Consider the following 8,875-nt stretch of genomic DNA (forward strand, 5'->3'; position numbering starts at 1 on the left):
TTATAACACTATAAAAAATCAAACACATTTATAACATTATAAATAATCAAATACATTTATAACATGATAAATAATAAATACATTTATAACATTATAAATAATCAAATACATTTATAACATTATAAATAATCAAATACATTTATAACATTATAAATAATCAAATACATTTATAACATTATAAATAATCAAATACATTTATAACATTATAAATAATCAAATACATTTATAACATTATAAATAATCAAATACATTTATAACATTATAAATAATCAAATACATTTATAACATTATAAATAATCAAATACATTTATAACATTATAAATAATCAATTACATTTATAACATTATAAATAATCAAATACATTTACAACATTATAAATAATCAAATACATTTATAACATTATAAATAATCAAATACATTTATAACATTATAAATAATCAATTACATTTATAACATTATAAATAATCAAATACATTTACAACATTATAAATAATCAAATACATTTATAACATTATAAATAATCAAATACATTTATAACATTATAAATAATCAATTACATTTATAACATTATAAATAATCAAATACATTTACAACATTATAAATAATCAAATACATTTATAACATTATAAATAATCAAATACATTTATAACATTATAAATAATAAATACTGTTAGTAATTGTTAAACTGAGATCTGATGCTAAAGTCCTGTAACGTGATTCATCCTGCATTCATCATTTCCTGCTCACACTGATCTGCATGAGCACAATACAAGCTTTCACTGTATGATGCTTCATCCCAGGTTCCTCTGATTCTATTCAATCCAAATCTTATTTTACTCAAGATAAAAAATATCTTACTGAGTTCATCTTTATCTTCAGGTTCTTCCTTCTTCACAGGCTTCATCTGGAAACCTCCACACTGTTGGTCCTCTGGGGTGAGGTGTTCCTCAGAGGTGACGTGTTCCACAGGGATCGAGGTTCTTTCACCTGAAATCTCTTTGTTTTGTGAAGAAAAAAAATAAGTTTGTTATTGTTGGTAGTAACAACCAACTTCTTTATTAAGCACTTAAGTTAGAACTAACAGACACGTACTTCTATACTATCTGTCAAAAACACGACCTATAAACCTTTGTTCAAACAGGGTTTCAGCAGATTTAATAATTAATAATAATAACAATACAACCCCAAAATCAGAAAAAGTTGGGACAGTATGGAAAAAGCGAATAATAATATAAACACAGACTTTGACTTTTATTTGATGTCAGACAGGATGAAGCTGAGATGTTTCATCATTTATCTGCTCAACTTCATTTCATTCATAAATAAACATCCATTCCTGCATTTCAGGCCTGAAACACTTTCTAAAAAAAAGGAGGAGAGTTGAGATCTGGATGGAAGGTGCAGACTCATCTCTCCAGGACCATCAGCACAAACAATCACGTATATATTGAATATATATATATATATATATCAGCTTATATACTCGACTTTATTTCTTCTCATTCATTACCCAATCATTCAGCCACTTGTATTCACCTGGCATTACTCTGTAATTATATACTAGTGTAAACACGGTACAGTCAGCATGATCTGTTTAATCTTCTTTATCTTCTGTCTCCTCATTTCACTCACCTGCTCACTTCTGCACTAAATATACAAAAATATTACAAGAAATTCAGACACGACCAAATTAGGAGAAATGATTTTGCTCAAGTCTTACTGAGTTCATCTTTATCTTCAGGTTCTTCTTTCTTCACAGGCTTCATCTGGAAACCTCCACACTGTTGGTCCTCTGAGAAGAGCAGTTCCACAGAAGCCACAAGTTCTGCAGGGATTAAAGTGACTTCACCTGAAATTCATCAATATGAGAAGAAGAATCTCAACAACTGGAGGAAACTGAAGGTTGTGGGTTTGGTTCCTGATCATAAATAAATCCTAGTTAGATTAAAACTTAAATCCAAACTGTAATGTACTGTAGCACACTGTACTGTACTGTACTGTACCACACTGTCTGGTGAAAAAGTGTCATCATGCTCCAAATTTACTTACAGAAAAAATCATCATCATCATCATCATCCTCCTTTTGTATTATTTTCTTCTGAAATTCTTCATGTTGTAGATCCACAGGGGTGACGTCTCCCTCTTCTGCTGACTGCATTATTAAAGATCTAACAGACAGACAGACTATTCAGCTATAAACATCTATCTTTTAATGTACATATTGCAAATTTAGTTAAAAAGCTTAAAGCAAAACTTGGTTTTTATTTTAGAAACAAATCATGTTTTACATTCAGTGCTAAAAAGAAACTTGTAGAAGCTACTTTTCTGTCTGTGATTGATTATGGTGACATATTGTACACACATGCTGCATCCCACATATTGCGACATGTGGATTCAGTGTATCATGCTTCATTACGCTTCATTACAAATTCCAAGTCCCTTACTCATCACTGTATCCTTTATAATTTAGTTGGTTGGACATCCCTTACAATTCGTAGACAACAGCATTGGTATATTTTTATCTATAAAGCAATACTTGGCAAACTTCCAATGTATCTTTGTAATCTCCTGTTTGTTAGCTCTGGTCCATATCAGCTTCGCTCTAATAAGTGGTTGCTTTTTAATGTACCACGAGTGTCAACTGAATTAGGAAAAACTGCATTCTCCTATTCGGCAGCTTGGGGATGGAATAAAATACAAAAAGTGCTCAAAATAGAAACACTTATGTCCTTAAATAGATTTAAAGCTATCTTAAAGGATGTAGTGATGGAGACTTGTACTTGTTTTTCTTGAGACTCTTTGTATTTTTATATTGTGTTCTATTTATTATATTGCACATGTTTAATTATTTAAAATGTAAATTGTTTTAAGATGTTGTTAATTCTTGTTTTGTGGTTTGGCTGCAACCTTGGCCAGGTCTCTCTTGTAAAAGAGATTTTGAATCTCAATGGGACCTCCTGGTTAAATAAAGGTTAAATAAAAAAACAAAAAAAACAAAGTTCAACTATAAACAAAGTTCAACTGTAAACAAAGTTCACCTGTAAACAAAGTTCAACTATAAACAAAGTTCACCTGTAAACAAAGTTCAACTGTAAACAAAGTTCACCTGTAAACAAAGTTCAACTATAAACAAAGTTCACCTGTAAACAAAGTTCAACTATAAACAAAGTTAACCTGTAAACAAAGTTCAACTGTAAACACAGTTCAACTATAAACAAAGTTCACCTGTAAACAAAGTTCAACTATAAACAAAGTTCACCTGTAAACAAAGTTCACCTGTAAACAAAGTTCAACTGTAAACAAAGTTCAACTATAAACAAAGTTAACCTGTAAACGAAGTTCTACTATAAACAAAGTTCAACTGTAAACAAAGTTCACCTGTAAACAAAGTTCACCTGTAAACAAAGTTCAACTATAAACAAAGTTCACCTGTAAACAAAGTTCAACTGTAAACAAAGTTCACCTGTAAACAAAGTTCAACTATAAACAAAGTTCACCTGTAAACAAAGTTCAACTGTAAACAAAGTTCACCTGTAAACAAAGTTCAACTATAAACAAAGTTCACCTGTAAACAAAGTTCAACTATAAACAAAGTTAACCTGTAAACAAAGTTCAACTGTAAACACAGTTCAACTATAAACAAAGTTCACCTGTAAACAAAGTTCAACTATAAACAAAGTTCACCTGTAAACAAAGTTCACCTGTAAACAAAGTTCAACTGTAAACAAAGTTCAACTATAAACAAAGTTCACCTGTAAACAAAGTTCAACTATAAACAAAGTTAACCTGTAAACAAAGTTCACCTGTAAACAAAGTTCAACTATAAACAAAGTTAACCTGTAAACAAAGTTCACCTGTAAACAAAGTTCAACTGTAAACAAAGTTCAACTATAAACAAAGTTCACCTGTAAACAAAGTTCAACTATAAACAAAGTTCACCTGTAAACAAAGTTCAACTATAAACAAAGTTAACCTGTAAACAAAGTTCAACTGTAAACACAGTTCAACTATAAACAAAGTTCACCTGTAAACAAAGTTCAACTATAAACAAAGTTCACCTGTAAACAAAGTTCACCTGTAAACAAAGTTCAACTGTAAACAAAGTTCAACTATAAACAAAGTTCACCTGTAAACAAAGTTCAACTATAAACAAAGTTCAACTGTAAACAAAGTTCACCTGTAAACAAAGTTCAACTATAAACAAAGTTAACCTGTAAACAAAGTTCACCTGTAAACAAAGTTCAACTGTAAACAAAGTTCAACTATAAACAAAGTTCACCTGTAAACAAAGTTCAACTATAAACAAAGTTCACCTGTAAACAGAGTTCAAATATAAACACAGTTCAACTGTAAACAAAGTTCAACTATAAACAAAGTTCAACTGTAAACAAAGTTCACCTATCAACAAAGTTCAACCATAAACAAAGTTCACCTGTAAACAAAGTTCAACTGTAAACAAAGTTCAACTATAAACAAAGTTCACCTGTAAACAAAGTTCAACTGTAAACAAAGTTCAACTATAAACAAAGTTCACCTGTAAACAAAGTTCAACTATAAACAAAGTTAACCTGTAAACAAAGTTCACCTGTAAACAAAGTTCAACTGTAAACAAAGTTCAACTATAAACAAAGTTCACCTGTAAACAAAGTTCAACTATAAACAAAGTTCACCTGTAAACAAAGTTCAACTGTAAACAAAGTTCACCTGTAAACAAAGTTCAACTGTAAACAAAGTTCAACTATAAACAAAGTTCACCTGTAAACAGAGTTCAAATATAAACACAGTTCAACTGTAAACAAAGTTCAACTATAAACAAAGTTCAACTGTAAACAAAGTTCAACTGTAAACACAGTTCAACTATAAACAAAGTTCACCTGTAAACAAAGTTCAACTATAAACAAAGTTCACCTGTAAACAAAGTTCACCTGTAAACAAAGTTCAACTGTAAACAAAGTTCAACTATAAACAAAGTTCACCTGTAAACAAAGTTCAACTATAAACAAAGTTCAACTGTAAACAAAGTTCACCTGTAAACAAAGTTCAACTATAAACAAAGTTAACCTGTAAACAAAGTTCACCTGTAAACAAAGTTCAACTGTAAACAAAGTTCAACTATAAACAAAGTTCACCTGTAAACAAAGTTCAACTATAAACAAAGTTCACCTGTAAACAGAGTTCAAATATAAACACAGTTCAACTGTAAACAAAGTTCAACTATAAACAAAGTTCAACTGTAAACAAAGTTCACCTATCAACAAAGTTCAACCATAAACAAAGTTCACCTGTAAACAAAGTTCAACTGTAAACAAAGTTCAACTATAAACAAAGTTCACCTGTAAACAAAGTTCAACTGTAAACAAAGTTCAACTATAAACAAAGTTCACCTGTAAACAAAGTTCAACTATAAACAAAGTTAACCTGTAAACAAAGTTCACCTGTAAACAAAGTTCAACTGTAAACAAAGTTCAACTATAAACAAAGTTCACCTGTAAACAAAGTTCAACTATAAACAAAGTTCACCTGTAAACAAAGTTCAACTGTAAACAAAGTTCACCTGTAAACAAAGTTCAACTGTAAACAAAGTTCAACTATAAACAAAGTTCACCTGTAAACAGAGTTCAAATATAAACACAGTTCAACTGTAAACAAAGTTCAACTATAAACAAAGTTCAACTGTAAACAAAGTTTAAAAATATCACGTGTTTATATAGAACTGTGAGATTTAATCATGAAGAAACTCAATCAGTTCCGCTCAATTGATTCATTTAGCTGGATCGGTTCAAATGAATCGGTTCATCAGTACTGAATCATGTGTGATGCTAACAGTTAGCGGAGCAGCTAATAGTTTGTGTGTTTAAATAAAACTGGAGTTAAAGCTCCTCAAATCCTCACAGTGATGTTTTATTATGAACTCTAGTTTTATTATTAATTAGAATGTAGTTATAATTAAATATAAAGGTTATAATTAAATACATATTTTACTTACAGATGAGGCTCTACAGTACAAACACAGCAGCTTCTTGTTCTTCTTATGATGTTTAATGGCGGTTGGCAGAACAACTTAAGACGCACCAGCGCCACCAACTGGACTGGAGCTGAACAGCAGCTTAGCAGTAAAACATCTCCATTAGCACATCTGTATTAGTGGTGTGCGATACTGCAAAAGTAAATACAGGGCCAGTATCGCCGATATCGATCCGATACCGATACTTTGTACTTACTTTCATGTAGGGAAGAGCAGTGTATCATGATTTATGAGGTGAATGTATCATCAATTTGCTTTGACTAATTAATGATTTTGTGTTTATTAGTTTATCATGTGCAGTGAAAACCCACTACAGTTTGTAGGTGAATAAAAAGTAATTTTATTAATGTAATAAACTTTAATGAAGTCTGGGTTTTTTTGTTGAGAAACAATTATATAATAAGAAACATAATTCCCCCTCATTGTACACTCTGGCTTTTTGTAAAATAAAGTACAGGAGAGTCTCCCACATATACATAGCGGCTCCCTGATTCACGCAAGTCAGATAAAATCTTCCGGAATCTAGAACGAGCGGCCAAGAGCGCACACACACACACACATGCACGAAGGTGACACAGACTTTATTAATACGATCGCGTATTACATCCTTTATCTGATATACAATCTAGCGCACTGTGTAAGGAACATAAATCAATTGTCTAATATGCTGTCTAGTGCACTAAGTAGGGAACATAAATCTATGATCGAAAATACAATCTAGTGCACTATGTAGGGAACATAATTAATTATGTAATACACTATCTAGTGCACTGTGTAGGGAAAATAAACCAATTGTCTAATTTACTATCTAGTTCACTACGTAGGGAACATAAATTCATATCTAAAATACTATCTAGTGCACTATGTAAGGAACATAAATCCGTTATCTGATATACAATTTAGTGCACTATGTAGGGAACCTAAATCCGTTAACTAATATGCTATCTAGTGCACTATGTAAGAAACATAAGTCTGATATCTAGTACACTACCTAGTGCACTAAGTAAAAAACATAAATTCTTTTCTAATATACAATGTAGTGCACTATGTAGGGAACATAAATCAATTATCTTTCACACTATCTAGAGCACTAAGTTGTACTCACGCGACGCGAACAGTTAGCTTAGTAGCTCAGTTAGCAGCTCCTAAAAGTTCTGTAATCACCCATATCCTTTGCTGTGTGTGAGAGGTTTTTAGCTTTTTTTCTTTTGTTTGTTTGTTTTTTTGGGGATTATTTTTTTTTTTGGGGGGGGGGGGGGGGGGGGGGGGGGTGTTGCAAGTTTTTGCAACTTGTGATGTCTGACATGTTAACTTCCATCTATTCATCCAGCTTAAATACCATCAACACTACATAAAAACATGTGGAGCTAATGGTGTAATTATTAACCTTTGTGCTTAACCCTTCATAAAAAAATATGTCCTTTTGTGATTCCATGGTGTAATGGTTAGCACTCTGGACTCTGAATCCAGCGATCCGAGTTCAAATCTCGGTGGAACCTGGCTTTATTTAGGTAAAAACACTGTTATCAATGCTAAGTAGAGAATGGTGTTCCACGTACTGTATGACTGCTCTATGAAATGTCCTGAACTTGTTCCAACAGTTGTGATTTTGATTCTTGGGTGGCAATGTTCAACTAAAATTACTTTTATTTAGTGTTTAAAACTTCTAAATTTCAGTCAATTAATCACATAAGTTTAAATAACTTGAGATGTAAAATTAAAGTCTGAAGTTGTGTATTTTTGCTTTATTTACCTAGGTGTTGGTGGTTCCATGGTGTAATGGTTAGCACTCTGGACTCTGAATCCAGCGATCTGAGTTCAAATCTCGGTGGGACCTTACTGCTTTTATTTGGGGCCCAGTGTGAGGTCCAAGATTGAGAAACATTAGCAGTTTCAGGAGGGTAGCATTCAGCGCATGTGCAGTACAACAGAGCATCACAATTGCTTGTGCTAGTTTAGAGTCACCTTAAATGACATGTTAATTTCCATCCATTCATCCAGCCTGAATATCATAATAGTGTTATAGTGTTCCACATGTGACTGCTCCATCCCAAAATATAATCGCTAATCATTGTTTACAGCGTCATCTAACAGCCAACTTGCTCTTAAATGACTAATTATTAACTTTTGGGCTTAAGTAAGACCTCACTGTGTGGTTCCATGGTGTAATGGTTAGCACTCTGGACTTTGAATCCAGTGATCCGAGTTCAAATCTCGGTGGAACCTGGTTTTATTTAGGTAAAAACACTGTTATCAATGATGAGTAGAGAATAGTGTTCCACATGTGACTGCTCTATGCCAAATTGTAATACCAAAAGACAAATCATTGTTTACAGCGCCATCTACCGGCCAACTGGGTTCTAAACTTAACTCAGTGCAATTATTATTAACAGTGAGGCGTTTTGTTGTGATTTTGATACTTGGGTGGCAATGTTTAGCAAAAGACTAGTTAAAATGTACTGCCTAAATCTTCTACATTATTTTAGAATTATATGAATCCCGTCAGTTTAAAAAAATCTGAGATGTTAAAGTCTGAAGTTGTGTGTGTGTGTGTGTGTGTGTATTTTTCTTTTTGGCTTCATTTACTGGCAAATGGCAAGTTACATCTGGGAGTCGGTGTGAGTTCCAAGGTTTAGAAACTTTAGCAGTTTCAGGATGGTAGCGTTCAGGGTATGTGCAGTACAACAGAGCGCCTGTGATTACTTTTGCTAGTTGTGTCAACCAGTGGCGGCTGCTGGTCTTTCAAAGAGGGGAAGCTCATTGTCGGCTTACATCATAAAATTTGTCAATTTGTTTACACATAAATTCTACCCTCTGTTCCTTTTACAAGAAAATGGCCTGAAATGGGTT

General features: G+C 32.3%; 2 long non-coding RNA genes and 3 other non-coding genes across 5 annotated transcripts; 4 read left to right on the plus strand and 1 right to left on the minus strand.

Moving 5' to 3' along the window:
• Positions 1 to 901: 901 nt before the first annotated feature.
• LOC134306041 (uncharacterized) lies at positions 902 to 2,093 on the minus strand. The gene is made up of 3 exons (XR_010008892.1): positions 2,050 to 2,093; positions 1,721 to 1,849; positions 902 to 996 (listed from the first exon to the last, which is right to left on the minus strand). It is a non-coding gene; the product is annotated as an uncharacterized LOC134306041 (long non-coding RNA).
• LOC134306042 (uncharacterized) lies at positions 1,352 to 1,849 on the plus strand. Its single transcript, XR_010008893.1, has 2 exons — positions 1,352 to 1,440; positions 1,760 to 1,849. It is a non-coding gene; the product is annotated as an uncharacterized LOC134306042 (long non-coding RNA).
• Positions 2,094 to 7,452: 5,359 nt separating the features above from the next.
• trnaq-cug (transfer RNA glutamine (anticodon CUG)) lies at positions 7,453 to 7,524 on the plus strand. Its single transcript has one exon. It is a non-coding gene; the product is annotated as a tRNA-Gln (tRNA).
• A 266-nt stretch (positions 7,525 to 7,790) lies between these two features.
• Positions 7,791 to 7,862, plus strand: trnaq-cug (transfer RNA glutamine (anticodon CUG)). The gene has a single exon. It is a non-coding gene; the product is annotated as a tRNA-Gln (tRNA).
• A 317-nt stretch (positions 7,863 to 8,179) lies between these two features.
• Positions 8,180 to 8,251, plus strand: trnaq-uug (transfer RNA glutamine (anticodon UUG)). Its single transcript has one exon. It is a non-coding gene; the product is annotated as a tRNA-Gln (tRNA).
• Positions 8,252 to 8,875: the final 624 nt, after the last annotated feature.

This window comes from Trichomycterus rosablanca, unplaced genomic scaffold (genome assembly GCF_030014385.1).
Source record: "Trichomycterus rosablanca isolate fTriRos1 unplaced genomic scaffold, fTriRos1.hap1 scaffold_182, whole genome shotgun sequence".
NCBI lineage: Eukaryota > Metazoa > Chordata > Actinopteri > Siluriformes > Trichomycteridae > Trichomycterus > Trichomycterus rosablanca.